Genomic DNA, 21,495 nt, shown 5'->3' with positions numbered 1-21,495 from the left:
AACTACGCTCATGTTAAAGGTTAGGAAGGGCCTTGGTGCTATATTATAAACAAAATCTGGATGATATTTTCAAAATTTATCTTTTGCGGCAGATTTCCGCATAGTTTGGACTTAAATTATAAGATATTATTTATGCGATAATAATCTTCTTTTATGACTGTGAATTCAATCCACACGTGACTGTCGATCTGAACTCGGGTATTAGACCATCGAACCTGGTCCGTCCAATGTCTGAACTGCTAGTTGTCTCAAATTAGAATGGGTACTGTTACTATGGAGGACCTTCGTAGGCTCCTAGAGGTAGTGACCGCGGACTTGAAGGACAGTTTAAAACAAGAGTTAAATGAAAACAGTAATTCATTGAAGCAGGAGCTAAAAGTGGAGCTAAATGAAAATAGTGACTTATTGAAACAGGAATTAAATGAAAACAATAACTTACTGAAACAGGAGTTAAAACGTGAGTTAGGTGAGAACAACGAACTATTAAAACGTGAAATTAGTGAGAATGTGAATGCTCAACTAGAACGCAAATTAACCGAAAATAACACTCAGTTGGAACTTACACTAACAGGAAAACTGAATGCAGGACAGGACAAACTCAAACAAGATCTTAAGGGTGCCCTAGAGGAAATTCAAGCTAGGACGGATGAAAACTTAGGGAAACTGCACATGGACGTTAAATTATTTAACGGAAAACTAGCGTCAGTCCAGAGTGAGTTGGTGTCCGTTAAGCAAAAATTTTCTAACCTGAAAGGGGAAATCCAGGCCGGAATCGATAGCTCCATGTCAGCTATGTCAAATGAGTTTAGCGAAAGGCTAGCCAAAGTACAGACGGGAATACTGCATGGACTAGATCAATACAAGGACGAAGTAAAAGAAAATTTTAGGACCATTGAAGAGAAAATTAGTGACAATGCCGAGGACTTGTCTGCAACTAAAACCGCATGGGGCAGGAAGTTCACCGAAATCTATGAAACAATCGAGGAAACCCAGCGGAGTCTTGAAACAATAAAAACATCCGTGGACAAGGAGATAAGTGAAGTTAGAGCCAGCTCGGAAGTCTACAAACAGGAATTACAGGGAGAAATACAGGAGCTTACCAAGGAACTGAAGCTACTCAAGTTACAAGGAGAGAGTAATAATACTGTAGCTAATTCTCTATTAGAACGGCAGGGACAACTGGAAAAACGGGTATCTGGGGAAGTTCCATTTTCAACTCCCAAGACCGATGAAAGGGTAATTCTAAACGTTCCCGTAAACACCACCAACCCATTTTTAGAGCCTGTTAGAGGGGAAACAAGTCAACTGAACACTTCTGGTCAAACCCAAATCGTAAATATAATACGATTGCATGAGGACCACCCAAAGAAATTCAATAATGTAAAAGGAATAACCCCCAAGAGTTTTATTAACGAATTGCAGGAGTTCTTCCGAGACAATAAAATCCCTGTGGAACGTCAGCTACGAGTAACTGAGAGATACCTGGAAAACTCAGTGTTGACGTGGTTCACAGCCTTCCGATACTCGTTTGACGATTTTGAAGGTTTTAAAAGGGCATTTTTAGAGAAGTACTGGAACTCAGATATTCAGGACCAACTTAAGACAGAACTGTACGCTAAGAAATATGCTCAGTCTACACCCACGCGCTTCTCAGAATTTTTTTCAAGTCAATTACGCAAATTGCGTGAGCTTGACGCGCCACCTACAGAAACTGAGCTCATAAAGGTCATAGTAAGACAGCTGCCTGCGGATATCCAAAGAATTATGATAGCCTCGAACGTCCAGACGGCAATTCAGGCAGAGGCTATTCTCAGACAGTTAGATATGACATCTAGGGAACCGTCTCGGCGAAGTACAAACCCAGAGCAACAGGTGTTCCATGCAACTGTCAATCGATCAGACGACAGGAACCTTACCAGCCAAGGGAGAATCCGGAATCGCGAAAATGAAGAAAGACCGTCTAGGGATCGTTCTCCAAGACCAGGCTATAGGAATGAAAGAGAATGGAATTACTACCGGCGGAACAATCGGAGAAGGCCGTATGAGAATAATAGAGATCGCTGGAGAAGAGAACCCAACGACCGCAGATTCGAAAACCGGAAGAGGAACTGGAGGCAAGAAGAGCGTGAAAAATATCTCCGCGAGCTCCAACAATCCAACCAAGAACGACGCAAATGGCACCGTGCTATCCACGACCAAGACGTCAATCCTGACATGGTCGGCGCCGAGAGCCTAGAATATCAGAGAGCTAAAGAAAAGGAGGAAAGGGAACGTCCTGAAAGGGAAGAACAGAGTCAGGGCGCTATTAAGAAAAAAAAAACAATCCCTGAACTAACGGGAGATAGCCGGAATTCTAGCCCTTGTATTGACAATACGACACGAGAATGGATAATAGTGCAGATTGATTCTTGGATGACAAAGTCGGAGGATTTACTAGAAGAAAATATGGATTCAAGTAGAATTTGTACGAGGACATTGCCAATAATTTTAGCCCGAGTGTGTGGTGTTAGAGTAAAATGTTTGGTCGACACAGGGTCCACCATCAGTGTCATCTCCAATTCGTTTCTAAATGACTTGAACGAAAGATATAACATTCCGATCATTCCTTCTAGGCCAAAACAACTATACGCAATGGACCTATTTGGACCTGCTCCGACATCGAAGCGAGGCAACCGGCATATCATCGTCACCATTGACGTATTTTCAAAATACGTAACTTTGTACCCGATCCAGAAAGCGAACTCGAAATCAATAATTCGGCGCATCACTCGCAATCTGATTCCAGATATGGGCAAACCAGAGACATTACTCACTGATCATGGGTCCCAATTTACATCCACAGAATTCCGTGAAGCCATGGAACAGCTTGGGATTAAGCATATTCTGAATTCTATCCGCCATCCTTCAAGCAACCCGGCAGAAAGGGTGATGCAAGAGCTAGCTAAATTCTGTAGGATTTATTGTGGAAATACACATTGGTTATGGGTTGACGTTCTACCTATAATGATGGAGTGTTTAAACAATACTGTACATGAGGCCACGGCACAAATCCCTGTCAGTCTCCATTTCAATCGATCACCAACTCGACCTTGGGATAGCATCGTTCAATGCCCCGGTAACTTAAGGCCAACACTGGAGGAAAACATTCAAAAGGCTGCTATCTCATTAAGGGAGCAAGCTGATCGCAGACAACGGAGGGTAAGAGAAAAGAAATTCCGTCGACCCCTGAGATTGAATGAATATGTTCTTTTAAAGAAACCAGCCATTTCGGAACCTACCAGCAAGTTCTACGCGAAATTCGCACCTCTTTTCGTGGGTCCCTATAAAATTATCCGAGTATATGGGAATAATGCCTATAAAATTCAAAGTCTTGATAAGAGCTATGAGGGAATTCATAATGCCTCAAATTTACGAAGCTACAACTGCCCTAGACCAGCAAATAATGCCCAAGTCAACACTATAATGAAAGAAGAAACGTCATGGGATACAAGTGAGGATGCAGTGTACCACCATGCATCGACCCAAGTCAACCTGCAAGAAGAAACCTGTGAGGAATGTCAAGCAATGCAGAACACTATAATGAATCAACTTCGACTACTGGGCGCAGCACTAGAAGCGGACAACAGGAGGCTACGTGCCGGAACAAGAGCTGAAAATATGGCTTAGAAGTGTTACACATGTTTGCCATTCAAATTTTTCAGGGAACATGTTAAAAGTCTATTTCCAGCATTAATGATTTCATCTTCCGACTAAATCATTAACCAACCAAGGGAGATGATGTCCCCTTCAAAATTGGCAAAATCATTTATTGGAAAGCATTTATTTCTACTGTGTGTTAAAATATTATTTTATGAACCAGGAAGGGAGTTTTATCACATCGAGTTGACTGAGCGAGATACGCCAGGTGGCTGGGAATTCCACTCAAGGCCAGGCGAGGGGAGAACGCAGAGACAGCCAGCCAAATAACCTTGGAATCAGCCGTGAATGACACGTGACCAGGCTGAATGTGTGTCAAGTGCTCGATCGATAATTGTGAAGGTGCGTGACGTCTGACTATGGCAGCCAATCAAGCGATTAATTTGGTGCGAAGTTAATAAATTAACCAATCGCTTATGAGGAAAAGACGCACCCCTGTCTTAAGACAGTGAATAATGGATTTTCCTAGGGAAAATGTACTCAAAAATTTCTACCTCTGAACACGTCTTGTGGAGGATTACTCTAGCTTCAACAACGGACGGAAGAAGACGTATTTCGCTTACTGAGAAGAATTACTCTAGCTTCGACTACGGGCAGAAGAAGACGCACTTCGCTTGCCAGGGAACTTCGTCATTCAGAGCCTACAACTTATAACAACTGCAGTTCAGATATTTTCGGATCCCACCTATAATTCAACGGATTTCAAAAGTTAAGTTTCTTTACCATCTTATCAGACATCGGTGTGAGTTTTGGACCTTGTCTTAGACGTGATTTTTAGTTTCAGCTTCACAAGATTTCCAATGAAGAGGTCACCGGTTCGAGTCCGAGTCATCATGTCAGTCTTCTTTCTTCGTGAACGGTGTGATTTCCAGCGCGCCAGCATGTCTCCAATGCACGAGTAAAATGTAAGGCAGTCCAGACGGGCGTGACGAGGATCGATGGTGCGTAAGGTGCTAATGCACTAGGTCATCAGCCCGAGTTCTACAACCGACAGTCACCACCAAGTAATATTTAAACTTTGTTATTCTTTCTTTCCTTTTGTAAAGTAATTGTAATGACATAGCCTCTACTTATTTGTTTAGACATTTTCTATTAGTTAGAATTTTCCCATCTCTTCTTTCTTGGTGATGATAGATTGAGGATGAGTGAGTATTTGAACCTATTAGTTTGTTTTGAGTGGATGTCTTCGAGAAGTGTTTCGACTGTCCCGAGTTCATTGTGGCAGGAGAAATAAGTGTAAATTGACCCCAACGTTAAACTTGGACTATTTGAATATTTTTGACTTTTAATAAGATCAAATGGGACAGAAATTCCGTGGATTCTATCATGTCAGAGTTCATTCTTCAATTATGCGACATATTGTTGAGTTTTGTGTGCAATAGAGTCATCTGAAATATTATTGTGTAGTAGCTTCCGCACGTATGATCTTGCGCGGCCAGTAATAATAATAATAATAATAATAATATTAAAAATAATTTAACTAAATTACCGCGTAAAAGAACACCTAAGGTCATGAGCATAATATTAGTTATTATTGAAAATGGTTGATGTGCGCTCATTATTGTAATTTAGGCCTGGGAAATGGCAGTATCTGACCGATACAATTTGTTATATATTTGCTGTGCTGTGATGATTAGTTGATTGATTGATGGATATTATTGAATTCAGCAGTCGAGCTGTGCATCCATTAATGAGTCAATGATGGAATAAATATGTTACTTGATGTAATGTCTTCGTTATGAGTGCAGATTAATCGAGAATCACAATTATAGTGGAGAAGTAAAAATAAATGTCGTAGCTCATGAACCGCGTGCGCGGAATGTTTATTCTGGCCTATGTTCAAGCGATTTATCGATGGTTTTTTGGATGATTTTGTGTTCGTAAATTTTCTCTAAACGTTGTCGTATAACTGTGTTCTATAATTAAGTGATAATCCTTGCTCTGTCACATTTCCCAGTTGATGAGAGAAGGTCACCACGATAGTGTCATCGTGAGAATAATTTTCCTAACTTTGTCTAAACATAAAAATTAATAATCAAGGGCTAGCGTTCGTGTAAATATGTATATAATATTTCCGTGTATCTTTGTGTGAGTGTAGTATGTGTGATTTGACTGTGTTTTGCTTAATGTAAGTTTATAATCCATATTTGTGATGATGCTCTTCATTATTTTGTGGAATTTTCGGCCTAATTTACGCCAACTTTAGTGGTTCACCATTTGAATGAATTCAAACCTTTAGTGAATTTTAATCGTTTTTAAGGAGGAATAGGATCTTATTTAACGAATACACATGAATAAGTATAGGCCATGTCAGTGGATTGAACTCACAAAGTCGAAAATTGTAAGAATAATTTAATTAATTGTTTCGAGTAACGGATAAATGTAAATTGACATGAGGTCAAGTTCCGAGCTATTATGTGAGAAGCAACTACTAAATAATTATAAAGTTGAGTTTATTAATTAATTTAAAGGTCAAGGAAGACGACTTAACTATAATTTTATAAGAGAAAATTTTTATTTAATTTTCAAAGAGAGATGAAAATGATCATTTTCAAATTTGTTTAAAATCAAATCCATGAAGGAAGGAAGTTTATTTTCAAATTATTAAATTATAAAAGAGAGAGATCATCTCAAATTAATTATTATTAATTATTTAATTAATTTTTCACTAAAAATATGAATATTATATTTGCAGATACAGGCATTTCCTGTTTCGTTTACCGATGAAGTATCTATGTGACTACAACATAAAAGAAGACAATCATATAAACAGAATACCTAGATTTTGTTAATTATTGTATAATTTATGAAGAGCAGTAGTTGTAATAAATGTCTAAAACCTATTTAGCTTTCTCTCATTTGCCACTACTTCATTATCTATCCCTGCACTTTAAAATTTTCGCACAGCCGATAAGCGAACGATCTACACCCTGGAGATCTTCGCTCACCGGCCGAGCTGAGCCCGGCATGACGGGTGCAGTATGTAATCTTGAATCAATCAATCAATCAATCAATCAAACCTCGCACATAATTAGAATAGCAGACTTACCCTTCCATCAACCGTTGACACTCCCCCCTCAAACGGTTTAGACCACATAGCGATTAATAAAGCCCATACTACGGTCCCTTTTTGCTGGCAAATTTATCTATTACCGGGAGCGAAGGAGATGAAAACGTGGGCGAGAAGCCGGGCATGATATCGTAACACACCTTTCGCTCAATAGGCCTGGTCTAGCAAGTATGAGAATTGCACCTGACTGGGGTTGAGTGTCTCCAGGAAATGCTGCACGCTGACGTTAGCCCGTGGTGATGAAAGTTCTTCCGATTGTGCGGAGATTTCCTTCACCACCCATTGCAACTAGCAAGAGCGCATGCGCAGTACCTATCGCAATTCATCCCCAAATGCCCTTAACGATATTCCATTCACAATGCAAACGTAACCGTAAACTTAGCGACGTAACGTAACCGTAATTATGTGGTATCCGAAATGGAGGGCCGTAACATGAATATAAAGAGTACACAGCAGCCAATCAAAACACTGCCATGTTATTAAGAGGAAAGTTGACTTTTAGGCTATCTCGTAGTTTTATATTTTAATACCATGATGGAATCAAACAACGTGCTAGCGGAATTCATATTACCTACTTCAAACATCTCTTGCTTTGCTCCTGGGAGCCGTGTACCTAAAAAGGAGAAGTAAACAACGGGGCAGAACATGGGTTCATCTCTTGAATCAAAGAAGGTTATCGCATGACGATTTCGGTAATCTACTGCAAGAAATTACCCTCATCAGGTCATTTTGTACATGCTGATAAAACCTGAACTGTTTGACACTATCTTATGATTTGTGTCCCTGTTTTTAATAAAGAGAAGTGTAAGGTCTCTTTTGCCGACATGTGCCTAGCTATCACACTGCGATAAGATGTTTTTGTATGATATCGTTTGCGGAAACTAGTATTATCCGCACACTTTATCTTGGCGCATTTGTGTACGGGGGTGAAGAGTAAGGAGGGAGCTGTCCCGGTATCGATAGTGCTGCCTGGTGCTGCCAACTGAATGAAAATGAAATCTGAATTAAAGCGAGAATATGAGCGATCGATATGAAATTTCTAAACCGTTATCATCTTAAGCCAACAACTATGTCACATACACATTATATAACAGTATAAAACATTTCTCGATGCGAATCTTGTTCCTAGCATGAATTCTATACTTTGGCTTTGTTGTGTAAACAACAACTGTACTAGTACGTAAAGTGTACGCCAGATGTCACACAACGATGCTTAAGCGATTCATAGTTTGTGTTTCAAAGGTTGCCAGTACGAATCTCGAAGATCGCCGAGGTCGACCGATTCAGCACTAGGGTGTAAATGCACCAAGATAAAGTGTGCAGATAATAGTCTGTCATAATGTTAAGAAACAGACAGGGACATTGCCATTGATGCTTTCACGGCCCATACTATAGACATGATATAGGCTTTTGGGCTTATGCCGTGTCAAGAAAATAAGGTGAAATTCTTTACGTTTCGCAGAGAATGTCTATACTGGGACATTGTTTTTTCTATGACGGTCGCCCAGATGCAAGTATTGCGAGCTTGTCTCCCGCCATTTGCCGTCAGATTTCATTACTACAGCAATTTATTTCCACGTATTCTCTTTCGTACAATGTCTTCGTAATTCCTTTTCCTTTTTATGATACGTACAAAAAAGAAATTGTTTTGAAAGAGAGTTACAAGTTTTAGTTGAAAAAAGTCATTATTTCGCGCACAAAATACAATGTTTACGGCTGCTCTGATTGGGAGGTTCTTAAACTTAACGACAAGAGCTTGGAGTTTGCAATCCCTTAATTTTATGGACTCACAGTTAAGTTTGCGTCGGCGCATTGTGAATGGTTCCATCAGATAACATGGCCGTAAATTTCTAGGTTATCGTTAACTTTAAGTTGACGTTACGTTACGTTACGTTACGTTACGTTTTAATTGTGAATGGGGGCTTTACCCGCTAGCAGCTTTAGCTCCACAAAGACACAGCACCGCTCGCATGAACCCGATCGGAACCTGATATTGCGATTCTGCCAGAAAACACCATGATCGTGAGAGGAGACAAAAGCAGGGGGAAGGGCGCACGTTTAAAACATAGTTTATATGATCACGAACTGAATGTTCTTTACTTTAAAATATATATCATGAGGAAAATTCTTCGTTCAGAAAAAACTGAAGACGGATACAGACTGAAATTCCGTAAAGCAACGGAGAAACTATCAAACCTGGCAGCAGATATAGAAAACGAAGATTGAAATTTTGTGGACACGTTCAAATACTTCCAACAACAAGGCTTACACACAAGATCATGACATACAGCAGAAAAGTGAAGAGTCTATCATGGATCCAAAAAGTCAAAAAGAGGACCTGGAGAAAGCCCAGATAGATACATCAGAAATACTGGACAGAACTCTGTTCCCACAGGTAGGCCATTCCGGGCATGTGTGCTGCCATTGGTCAGCGGCTTGTGACGTCATCGGGAAGAACACATCTGCGCTCTGTAACATTCTCTTGCATTAAATGCTGAATGCAAAGTAATATTTATCGTTTCTTTTGCGCTTTCAAACTGGAATGTTTTTCTTTCTTGACTTGGAACATATACTTAAATCATGAATTTGTTTAACGAATGAGAGAAAAATAGAAAATATTTATCGTAGGGCAAATTATAGTGCATAATGTATGTGCCAGCCTCGTAAACCTAAGTTAAGCACGTTTTTTGTTAATAATCATATTACAATGAATAGGTAGTTCTTAAAATTGTTTTAACATTTTTCTTCTTTATCGGACAAGACAGAAGTGGATTTCGCAAGGCTATCCTTCCACTATCTGCTACGGCGCTCAGTGGGCTGTTTTTGCCACGGTAGGTTTTAAATATCCTTCAAAAGTTGAAGTTAGCGACACTGTCACCGGCTAAAGCTTATTTTTTATGTTAAGGCAGGAAATGTAGTCTATGGCTGTTAAGGAGATACAACCCAGAGTGGGTTCTTCTTTACTGCATTCGCCTTCATTGCTTCCCATTTGGCCTTTTTGTTCAAATGTCTGATACGAATGAAAGTCCTTGTCCTTCCATATAAGGCAATGATTTTCCTATCGACTTCGGGAAATTTCGAGTGTATAGTTGTTTCCATTACTTTGTAGCACATTGAAATACAGTGCCCGTGGAAGGAAGCAAAAAAAAACTTCAAACTCCACTGTCGTAGCCAACCACTCAGGGGAAGAAGAAATGATAGAGATCCGGTCTTGTTCAGAGGATAGTATCGGATCAAGACGATATATATCCGTTTTTGTTCCCAACGAACTGTCAATGTTTTACACTTGTAGGAGACGTAACCTGCCAAGTATTTTAAAGCATCGTCGGTTACATCTTCATTGGGAATCGTTAAACTGCTTAGGTCAGTATCAAGTAGCAAGTTTTCTTCACTTCTATCAAAACTCAAAACATCGGACGGGTTGTCAGTCACTTCGATGCAAAGTTCGCTGGAAAGGAAATTCTGGAATTCTTCTTCAGTTCCTTCGTCAGGTGTCAGAGGGTCAGAAAATGTAGAAAGTTGACTTCTGTCCTGAGCAACAGAGGCTCCACGAGATAGAGGCATGTCGTTCGCGTTCCCAGTTAGTATTAAGAGTCGCATTCTGTTTTTCACTTCGAAAGGAGTGGGATTGTTATAAAATATACCGAGACCCCGAAGTCTAGAAATTAATTTTCCAGACAGTCTGAATCAGTCTGGAAGTCAAAATGTACTTTGCCCTAATGCCTTTCACATAGAGTCCAATAAGGGAGATTATGGATATTAAAAACCCTTTCTGGAACGGAAGGAGACTGCTTCTTTTCCCAAACCGCATACTCGAGCAAATTTCAAAAATCTTTTAAAGTGTTTTCTTGACTTCGATGTTTGAGGCCATAACCACTTCTAAGAGTTTTTTCCGTCGTTAGGGAACCTTGAGTTCAAAACAACGAATACATCATTTATTAATGATGTTTGTGTAGAATATATTTAATTTCTGGTCTTCCATTAATATATCTGGATCAGGAGCGGGTTTTGTGTTGGTTGCCTGGTCTAGTTTCAGTTTCTTCGGAGATAAGGAGTCTAATACTGTTACGGCCCTTTTCCTAACTGATCTCATGTCACCGCAGTGTTCTCCCTCCGTTATAACCTAAACAGAAAAGAAAGGTATTGTGGTTTCTGAGTATGGCACATTTTGTTTTACAATTGGCTTTACGTCGCACCGACACAGATAGGTCTTATGGCGACGATGGAATAGGAAAGGGCTAGGAGTGGGAAGGAAGTAGCCGTGGCCATAATTAAGGTACAGCCCCAGCATTTTCCTGGTGTGAAAATGGGAAACCACGGAAAACCATCTTCACGGCTGCCGACAGTGGGATTCGAACCCAATATCTCCCGGATGCAAGCTCACAGCTGCGCGGCCCTCAACCGCACGGCCAACTCGCCCGGTATATGTTATTATTAATAACAAGCATTTCAAGTCTGAATGTAATTTTAAATTTAAAAACATCAAAATAAAAGCCGAGATTAAGGAAAGTGAATATGACTTACTGCACTAGCCTCAGTTTTATTCTTTCTTCTTTTTAATCCCTTTACCCTCCAGGTTTGGGTTTTACCCTCGGATTCAGCGAGGGATCCCACCTCTATCACCTCAAGGGCAGTGTCCTGGAGCTTCAGACTCTGGGTCGGGGGATACAACTGGGGAGAATGACCAGAACCCCGCCCAGCCGGCCTCACCTGCTATGCTGAACAGGGGCCTTGTGGAGGGATGAGAAGATTGGAAGGGACAGGGAAGGAAGTGGTCGTGGCCTTATGTTAAGTACCATCCCGGCACTTGCCTGGAGGAGAATTTGGAAACCACGGAAAACCACTTCGAGGATGGCTGAGGTGAGAATGGTACACACCTCTATTCAGTTGACCTACCGAGGCTGAATGGACCCCGTCCCATTCCTCGTACCACTTTTCAAATTTCGTGGCAGAGCCAGGAATCGAACCCGGACCTCCGGGGCTGGTAGTTAATCACGCTAACCACTACACCACAGAGGCGGACCTCAGTTTTATTTCCATGCCAATTCGGTAATTTCTAGGATGGAACAGCGTCCGATTTCAATATCTTCCGTATTGGGAGACCCAGTAATTCATTTTTTCAAGTCTCGTTCATAATCATCCGAAAGAAAATGTTCTGAACATACTCTTGCATTATTAATATTTATCTTGTCCATTCGCTTGCACCGAGCTACCCATGTATTTTGGAGTCCCTCATTCTTTGGGAATCGATGGTAAACTATGACCTCAGTTTTGTAACCAATATTATTACACAGAGCAACGGCACAGTTAGTTCTCTTTTTACTCATTTCACTCAAATACGCCTGGTAAATGAGAAACGAACTGTTTACACCGGCAAGGTAGATTTTATAACATAGACTTTACTATTTATCACCCACAAATTCAACACAACCAAGACTTCAAAGCGAGTGGCGAGTTCAAAGCTCACTGTATCTTCCCAGTGACGTCACGTTAGTCTTGACTCATTTGCCACCAAATGCGCGGGAAGCCGGAATACACCCCCCTGTTCTGTTCCGTAAAGAAGTAAACAGATGGGTAATACAGACAGAGAATGAAGTTCCAAGGAGACCAGAAACCAAGCGTACTGAAGAAAGGAAGAAAGCCCACGGAGAAAAATGAAAGCCATATGGAAGACCTGAAAGGCGAATCATAAAAGTGCTGCGTCATCCAACAGGGTCCATTCGTAAATAATAATAATAATAATAATAATAATAATAATAATAATAATAATAATAATAATAATAATAATAATAATAAGTTAAGCAATTCGGGTGTGCCCTTGCGAGTATGCTGACAACCAGAAATCAAACTCTCTAACAGTTATCATTGAGGAACAAGTGTTTACTGTAGAAATGTATGTTTTAAAGAAATCGTACCAGTATGATAGGTGTGTGCGGCACTATTGCAAACGATTTTCGGAAAGTTCTGTATCATCAAAATCATATTTCCGTGCTTTGTTCGAAAAGTGGTGCGCAACTGGGTCCATCTCAACCAAAAAGTAATTTTATTATTAAAGGGGGTATCAGCCGAAGGAAAACTTGAAGATGTGCGAGGCAGACTTCAGGTTAAACCTCGTAAACCGTCTAGCCGTTTAGCATAGGCGTGTGGTATATTTTCCACCTCAGTGCTGAGACAGCTTTAATTTCTGAATATTTTCGCCGTAAGGTTTCCGTAGTGCATAAGTTAAATGTTGCAGATCCTATTGCTCGTGTTAACTTCTGCCTGTGGGTGCTACAATCCATGCATGACAGAAATTTAGATCCTTCGCTTTTTATCATGTCTGAAGAAACGTGGTTTCACCTCAGTGGATACACTAATTCTCACACTCGGCACCGGGGTACTGAAAATCCCCGTGCGATACACGAGGTACATCCTCATGACACGAAAGTGGGTGTATGGTGTGCAGTTAGTGAACGAAGATTAATTGTACCCATAGTTTTTTTTTATGAAACTTGGGCTTCCGAACGACACCTGGACACTATTTTGCACCATTTCTTTAACATGTTGACTGAGGAAGAGAGAGGGACTACGCCTACTTTCATCAACACAGTGCTACGTACCACACTGCATTTAATTCTATGGCTGCAGTTAGAAGTGTGTTCGGTGACCGGATAATTAGTAAGGAATTATGACCAGCTCATTCTTCAGATCTCAGCATAACCTATGTAACTTTCATTTATTGGAAAATTTGAAACAGAGAGTCTATCGGAACAATGCAAGATGAATTACGACGACGTCAACGACATTGAAAATATAGACTGCTAATCTGATGGTCATCTTTGAATCTACTTGAACCACTGGCAGCCATGACACTTAGAAGGCAAAACTTTTTTTCCCCTCTGAATCTGACATAGATAGGATCTGGAGAAGTTGTTGAGTGATGGAGTACGGTCGTTGAGAAGGCATGCAAAGTTAAAATAAATGAATGAATGAATGAATGAATGAATGAATGAATGAATGAATGAATGAATGAATGAATATAGGCTATGAATTCAGTAGAATGAAGTCAGGCGAGGGTTGACCAAGAGAGGACCGATAGAAATATTAATGTGGTGAAGCTGGTAGGATACCGTATGTGGAAGGAATCCTACACTCAGTCAGGGCTCCGGTGGTCTCAAGTTTAGAATCTGGGATTATGCCGTTTAGTGGCCCCTTACGACAGGTAGAGGATGCCGTAGTGAAATTCTACGCCGCAACTAACGGACGTATGTGCAGCTTGTTGTACAGCAGTTCTTAGAAGGTAGCCATAAATAGAAAAAAAAGCTTAAAACCTAACAAACCAGACCAAGAAGTAAAATTCATTTTTTCTTCTTTTTTTTTGCTATTGACTTTACGTCGCACCGACACAGATAGGTCTTACGGCGACGATGGGAGAGGAAAGAGCTAGGACTGGGAAGGAAGCGGCCGTGGCCTTAATTAGGGAACAGCCCCAGCATTTGCCTGGTATGAAAATGGGAAACCACGGAAAACCATCTTCAGGGCTGCCGACAGTGGGGTTCGAACCCACTATCTCCTGAATACTGGATACTGGCCGCACTTAAGCGACTGCAGCTATCGAGCTCGGTAATTCAAAAAATTATATCAGACACTGGCTCTGAAGGTATGTCATGAAAAGGCAGTGGTATCTTTCTCTACGTGTGTGAATTTCTCAGTGAACTGCTGAACGTATAACATGTCTTTATGTTCTGAATGGCTTTATTGTCACTGTATGATGCCGAATTATCCATCCTTCTACATATGTAATTCTTCTTGTAACCAAGCAAATACCTGCCATATTCACTGCGCTTGTTTCATTGTAACATTAATGCAACATTAAAAGTGTTTGAAAATGGAACTATAATTTGCAATAACACATAATCTCATCAACTCATTAAACTGATAACGGTAAGTCCCCAATTATGGCCCCCTTTTTGTTTATCGCACGTATGCGAAGACCTAACCATGATAAAAATTTGAAAACTAAAATACATGCAGTTCGGAAATCACTTTGTCCATAGCTTGTATTGGTTCCATGTTATAAGTAATGTGGAGTAAATCAAGTGTGTTTTTAAAAGATGAGAGATTTCGTTGAACACATAATATTGGCTCCAAATATGGCCCCCACCTAATTCACTCAGGGGGAAGTTATTGGTAAAATATTTAACCAAAACCATATACATAGTGTTACAAATTAATCATTATTTGTGGTGAAATAATCCGTTCGGGTAATATCTCATTGTTTTTCACAAATAGTTCATTTAAATCTTGCTGAGGAAATCCTTTATAGAAACCTCTGTTTTGGGAGTAAATGCACATTTAAATCCCTTTGGTAATATACTCCTGCTGTTGAAAATGTCAAATATTTATTAAAAATGTCTACAAATTCAGCTGTAGCTTCACAGTCTTTAAATAAATCATACCCTGAATTTTTCAAATACCTGAGTGCCTGAGCCATACCGTTGCTCAAAGTTTGGGCTGCTAATTTGACTTTCACCTTCTCCGATTCCCAATTAACATGGCATTTACGAATCTTAGTAGTGCACCCTACGGGTCAGGGTGACAACAGTATTTTCCCAACTAGTCAGTTACATATCTCAGGGTATTCATGCCTCCAGAAAAATGGTTAATTTTTCTATGTTTTGGTTTAACGTGTGTTCAAAGAGAAAGTAACGGCATCATACGCGGTTCAGAATTACGTAATTCAACGCTCAGTAGTGGATTTTGCGAACATAAACATCAGTCAACCTTTCGAAAAACACATCCGCATAACGAGAACCTTACTCACTAAGTACAACTACTGACTACCATTATAAATGAAAACTCATTCCATTCTATAAAAATTAATCAAGAGACACATTTATTAAACTATCAAGATTCGCGAAAGAAATGGTTAATGTCAAATATTGCTCATAATCTTCAAATTATCAACCTAATAAACAAATATTTTAATTACTGAATCAAATATTCTAGGTCAGCGCTGCCTTACTCCTAAACTAAGTTTACATATCTTAACATTCAGGGTCGCGTATTCCTGAAATGAATTGTTGCTTTGTTTCATCTTCCTATTAAAATTTACATCTGGTCACTTAAGTATATATTACATCAAAGTCTTCAGACCACGATCAAAATTCGGTATATCAATAAGTTATTCCATCACTCACGGTGTTAATTATATACCCTCATCAAAAATACAACCATTACATTGTTCAAGTTATCGCGGAAATGAACTGAATTTGAATAAAGTGTCCTGAATACAAATATCAGTGACCTAAGTTACATTGAAAATTATCTGAGTTCGTTGGTGCAGACTACAGTGAAGAAAATGAAATATTGAATGACGCACTAAGTTTCTCGGTCCGATTGCCACTTAAATTACGGCTCCTAACTAAATATTATCTCTAATAATATTTCAGATTAACAAAACATTGATGATATCCTACGTAAATCTCAAATAATTTCCCTACTCTAGCTAGATAATTTCTTATGTAACGTATTCCAGTTCAATATACACATAGTCACTAAGCATTTTTCATATATAGATGTGCAAATGCCTACATAAAGATATTTCAACACTACATTATCACACTAGTTGCATACAAGTTTGATCTTCCACGCAATTACCATTCATTCAGAATATGATACAATCATGTATTCATTTACCCATCACCGGTTGTTATTATTGTCAAACCACTTTCACACTTCATTAAAATATGCGTAATTTTACTGTCCATACCTTGCTATAGTTCCTCCCTGGGGCATACTTATATTCCGTAGTCGCTTTACATGTGCTCCTATATCGCACATTATATATATCATATACGTTTTACTCCCTGTTAATCTGCGCAATATATCATTTGAAATACCATATATACTTCCATTATTTCATTATTAACCTTCAATTCAACCCATATATAATTCATTTAACATCTATAATTACCGCGTTTAACCTCCAATATTAATTAAACACAACGATACGTATCTCTTCAATAGCGCAGAATTCGTTCCTCAAAACGCATTTTGTCATACAATTCAACATATAACCCCAAATTCAGTATCTATTCTTTCAATATATTCACACAGCAAAGAGTATGGTAATTTAACTTAACCAATTCAAACATGCATCCCTCTGAGACGTAAACTGGGTTTGACTGGTATTACATCACTCATGGATCTTTCTAACTAACCGGGTTTCTTTGAAAACAGCTGTTACACTATGTCACATTTTAAATCGTATTCCTTCATCTTTGGATAAGATAATGTAGTAAACACGTTACCATTCTGTCACGAGATATCGTCTTAAATATTTCACACTGCACTTTCTTATATTCACTGCACACTTAATTATCTCACGCTTAGGCTATTCAGATCTATTGCATATACTGGTAATACTCTACATAAGAAATTATACTACTTAATACTATTACTTAGCTCGCCATTCAATATCTCGGCCCTTAGTTGCTCTTCGGTCTGGTCGCAGGCCTTGGATTGAGAACTGGGCAGGCTCTCCACCACTGGAATCTCAGGTAGAGTGACCTCCTCCACACGGGTCGGGTGGTTTTAACAGCCAGGATGACATCTCCCTCCAGGTTGGTCTACGCCGATTTAGCAAGCCATCATCTGTTCAGGAACACAGTAGACAATATGCGTCGATTCTGGAAAATATGAATTCATCATGGTTCTGCGTAGTATATATATATTTTTTATAGTGATTGCTTCTTTATTTAGGCTGTCCTTGCTATTATTTCCACTTAATATAGCTCAACCTCGATCTCTCACGTCTCAATCAACTTCTTGTTTCCAAACGACTTTGCGTCTAAGTATTTGGACGGACTTTTCAAAACTTCTGGATTTTATTCCCTCTTTACGGTATTTCAACGTTTATCTCTTCGTTTCGTTCAATATTTCCGTCCTCTCAGCTTAAAATTTCACGTTAGATATTGCAAATCTTGCTTATTTTTGAGAGCGATGTTCGGGATATCTTGTCCTTCCCACGTCAATTTTTTAAGTCAGTTTTTAAATAATCTGTTTGATCCTTCTTATTTTTTTAAAAACAATTCTATCGATTCTACACCATTGTACACCGCCTTCATAGTGGTAGGTTTAAGTTAGTCATGGCCTTCTAGCATACATCAATATCGATACCCATTTTTAATACGTCCAGTAAATGCATCGGGTACAGTAGCAAGCGTTAATCTCTCTTCTAGTTGTATTTCCACTAGTTTTTCTACTTATGTCCATTTTATGGCATTTCCTTCACTGTAAATTGTGCCCAAAGAAGTCAAAGAATTCCTCACCAATTTCAGCATGTGGCACACATCTAGAAAAATAAACACTGGCTCTTTTGTCATTCTGTGCTCAAATGAGGTTTTCTCATTGGCTTGGCAAATATTCAGGCCCACAAATTTTACCAGTGACAAGTTGCTGGCTGCCCCATCAAACGTTAAACTGACTACATGAATACCAGTGTTATGCAATATGGTCAGAGCAGTGTTAGTAAATTTGCATAATCTTCTCCTGACAAGCTATAGATTAAAAAATAAGCTATGGGAACCTTCCAATGGCCATTGATGGCATTCGCCAGAAACACAAGGGCCTTTCTTGCTTCTGGGAGTGAATCATCATCAACATCGTCCGAATCGTTGGCTGAACGGTCAGTGTACTGGCCTTCGGTTCAGAGGCTCCCGAGGTTCGATTCCCGGCCGGAACGGGGATTTTAACCTTAATTGGTTAATTCCAATGGCGCGGGGGCTGGGTGTATGTGTTGTCTTCATCATCATTTAATCCTCATCACGACGCGCAGGTCGCCTACAGGCGTCAAATAGAAAACCTGCACCTGGCGAGCCGAACCCGTCCTGGGATATCGCGGCACTGAAAGCCATACGACATTTCATTTCATCATCAACATCAGTCCCCATGTCCACATGTGGCCTTTCCATCCCATTCTATCTTATTCCTGATGGACATTTCATCAACGATTAGGCTACGAAGGACTGGTTTATCTGTGACATTACCTTCTTCCACTTTAAGCTTTAGAGCTGTTAGAGCTTCTTTTGTGAAGCCAGGAAGCTATCATCATGTTGGTACCATTTCCTAAGTGTGCGTGGATAAGGCAAGCATACATTGAACATCTTTCTTGCATAGTCGTAAGTGTTTTCGGTGGATGGAGCATGCTGCTCAGTTGAATTATCATTACTAACAATTACCGGAAGTGAAGATGAAGTGCAAGAGGTGTTTCGATTTTTAGGTGGCTTACGAAGCCTGGAATATTTGCTCAGGTGTTCTGGGAATTCAAAAACAGTCGGAACTGATCCTTTCAGAGGAAATGGATGGCCAAACCTCTCTTTGTCGAAGCAGCTAGGTTCAAAATGCTTTGAAAAAAGTTGACTAAATGTTGATGGCTGAAAAACCTCTCTCTTCACATTTATGACCCATTTCTTCAGCAATTTGGGGTCTGAAGGGACACTGAAATAAGTGAATAACATAATCAGTTATGCTTAGAGAGGGTGACATCCAGCAATGTATTCCACACATAACCTATTGTTATTCCCCCTCCCCAAACATTTATATTTTAAGTTAAAAAAATGATGATGTTACTTCATTTGAGTGGCTTGGGACATATTGGCGATCATCCCCTTATGCTCATGTGTTTGTTGAATTTGTCTGATAACCTAGCGTGTTTAACTAGTTTTTAAGGTCTAGAATTCAGGTAGGGGAGGGGGGTGCTTTAAAGATAGTACCACCCCGGCATTTTCCTGGAAGGAGTATTGGAAAACCCGGGGAAAGCCACTACTCTAAGGATGGCCAGTCAGCACCGGGATTCGAACTTTCTATCTCCGAACATCCGGCTCAGCCGCGTAGTGATGGTGCGCGACTTACGGCTTTGCTGTAAGGTCCAGAAATAAATTTATGCTACCAGGAAAAACGAGTATGTCAAAAAAGTTCAAAGTAAGATAGTCTAAGTCCAGGATGTAGTTATAAGTCAGGCCTAATATTTCATTTGGTCCCAACGGTACAAGTAAACAAGTAAACATCTATGGAAGAAGAGTACAAGTCATTTTCTGACTTATACTCGTTTTCCTTGGCAGCCTAGATACTGTATGAAATCAAGACTGTCTTTTCAGTTACAGATTATAAACCTTACCTGTGAAAAGATATCTTACTTCCCTTTTCAAATCTCTGACTTCAATTGTAAGCAGAGCAAGATATGACCATTTTTGCTATATTCTTTCAGACTGGTGTACTTCACTTATCACATCAACGAAAACACGTTTTTTTATGTTTGTAACACGTTAAAATTGCATAGAAAAAGCGTGGTTTGTCGACAATGAATCCTTGAAATCTACGCCGATGGCCCGCGCAATTTACGATAGGTGCCCAACATCAGCTGATTTGTATCTTGGAGCCACGTTCTGCTGGCAGCGCCCCCTCTATCTATATGTATGTTCGAAGATAACGAGATGGTTTTCTATTTCCTTCTTGTTGAAGAGAACAGTGGCAGTCCCCAGTGAGGAGAACCGGTAAGGTTCTAAGGAGATACAGCCTGTTCCCGCCAGCTCGCTAGGCGCCTCACTTGAGTTTGCCTTCATTCTTCTTTGGTGCTCATTGTAGTATCGAATCACTTTCCAGTCACTGGTGGAGGTGTGCAATTTATAAGTGACCACATCTAAACCATCGTTATGTGCTATAAAGATTTCCCTTTCCGTATTTATTAAAACATGGTATTATATCCAAAATGATCTCGTACAAAAATCACTTGATGATTATCAGCTTGATCTTAAGATTATTTTAGTATCTGTCATAATTTCAACATACTTTGATGAGGTGAGTTCTTTTAGACCAGCGAGCAGGTAAGTGACAATATTGCAGGGGTAGAAACAGGAACATGGAATTCTGCGACCTTCTTTATCACTCAGCTTCTGCAGTATTTCTGAATGGTCAGCTAAACACGCCAGTCCTCTAGCATTACATATCTTGTTAATGGGAATTCCTGTTAAACAACAACATATCCGATTAATTTAACTAAGTACATGTTAGACAAGTCTTAACTTAAATACTGAATATTCGAATAACTACAAGAAAGTAAATGTCAAAGCCTCATTGTCAAAAGTTAGAATTAATATAAAATTAACAATTATTTCCAGTAAATAATAGGCTCAGACGAAATATATATTTACATAAGGCTGTTTGCGATATTGACCTGCATACTGCTCTTCAAAGGTTTTGAATTCTCTACACACTGAAACTTAAATACTCTATTATAACACATTGCTAAACATAGAAATTTGATCACTTCTTTAAAGTTCCTTACTACACTGTACGAATGCATAGTGGAATAGTTAAGGGGCTCTTACTGCAATAACATGTCCTGTTTTCATAACAGAGGGCTCCACTCTCAGCCAGATGTTTGGAAAGTGCCAGTGTCAGTAGAAAGGTACGAGTGCCTCGATTCAAAGTGTGTGCGAGGTTGGTTTGTGTGGAGTGTAGTGTTACCAAGTTACAGCACAAGCACTACAGGTGGACCTACAGCAGTCTTCTGGAGCACGAGTTAGTGACCAGACAGTCAGAAACAGGCTTTGAGAGACCAATTTATGATCCCAAAAACTCACTCAGCTACCTGCTAAAAAATCATCTGCACTAGCAGCTAAGACACTGACGTCCCGTGCTCTCTTCGGATGAATCCTATTTCGTGTTATATAGTTCAAATGGTCATC

The 21,495-nt window shown here is 39.7% G+C and overlaps 1 long non-coding RNA gene across 1 annotated transcript in view; it reads right to left on the bottom strand.

Moving 5' to 3' along the window:
- LOC137500525 (uncharacterized) overlaps positions 1 to 20,768 on the bottom strand; it is a 59,024-nt gene extending 38,256 nt beyond the window's left edge. Inside the window, exon 1 of the long non-coding RNA XR_011018062.1 lies at positions 20,597 to 20,768. This is a non-coding gene — a long non-coding RNA (uncharacterized lncRNA). The remainder of the gene's footprint in view (positions 1 to 20,596) is intronic.
- Positions 20,769 to 21,495: the final 727 nt, after the last annotated feature.

This window comes from Anabrus simplex, chromosome 4 (assembly GCF_040414725.1).
Source record: "Anabrus simplex isolate iqAnaSimp1 chromosome 4, ASM4041472v1, whole genome shotgun sequence".
Classification (NCBI taxonomy): Eukaryota; Metazoa; Arthropoda; class Insecta; order Orthoptera; family Tettigoniidae; genus Anabrus; species Anabrus simplex.
Note: the sequence above shows the minus strand (reverse complement) of the source record. Positions and strands in the feature narration are given on the sequence as shown.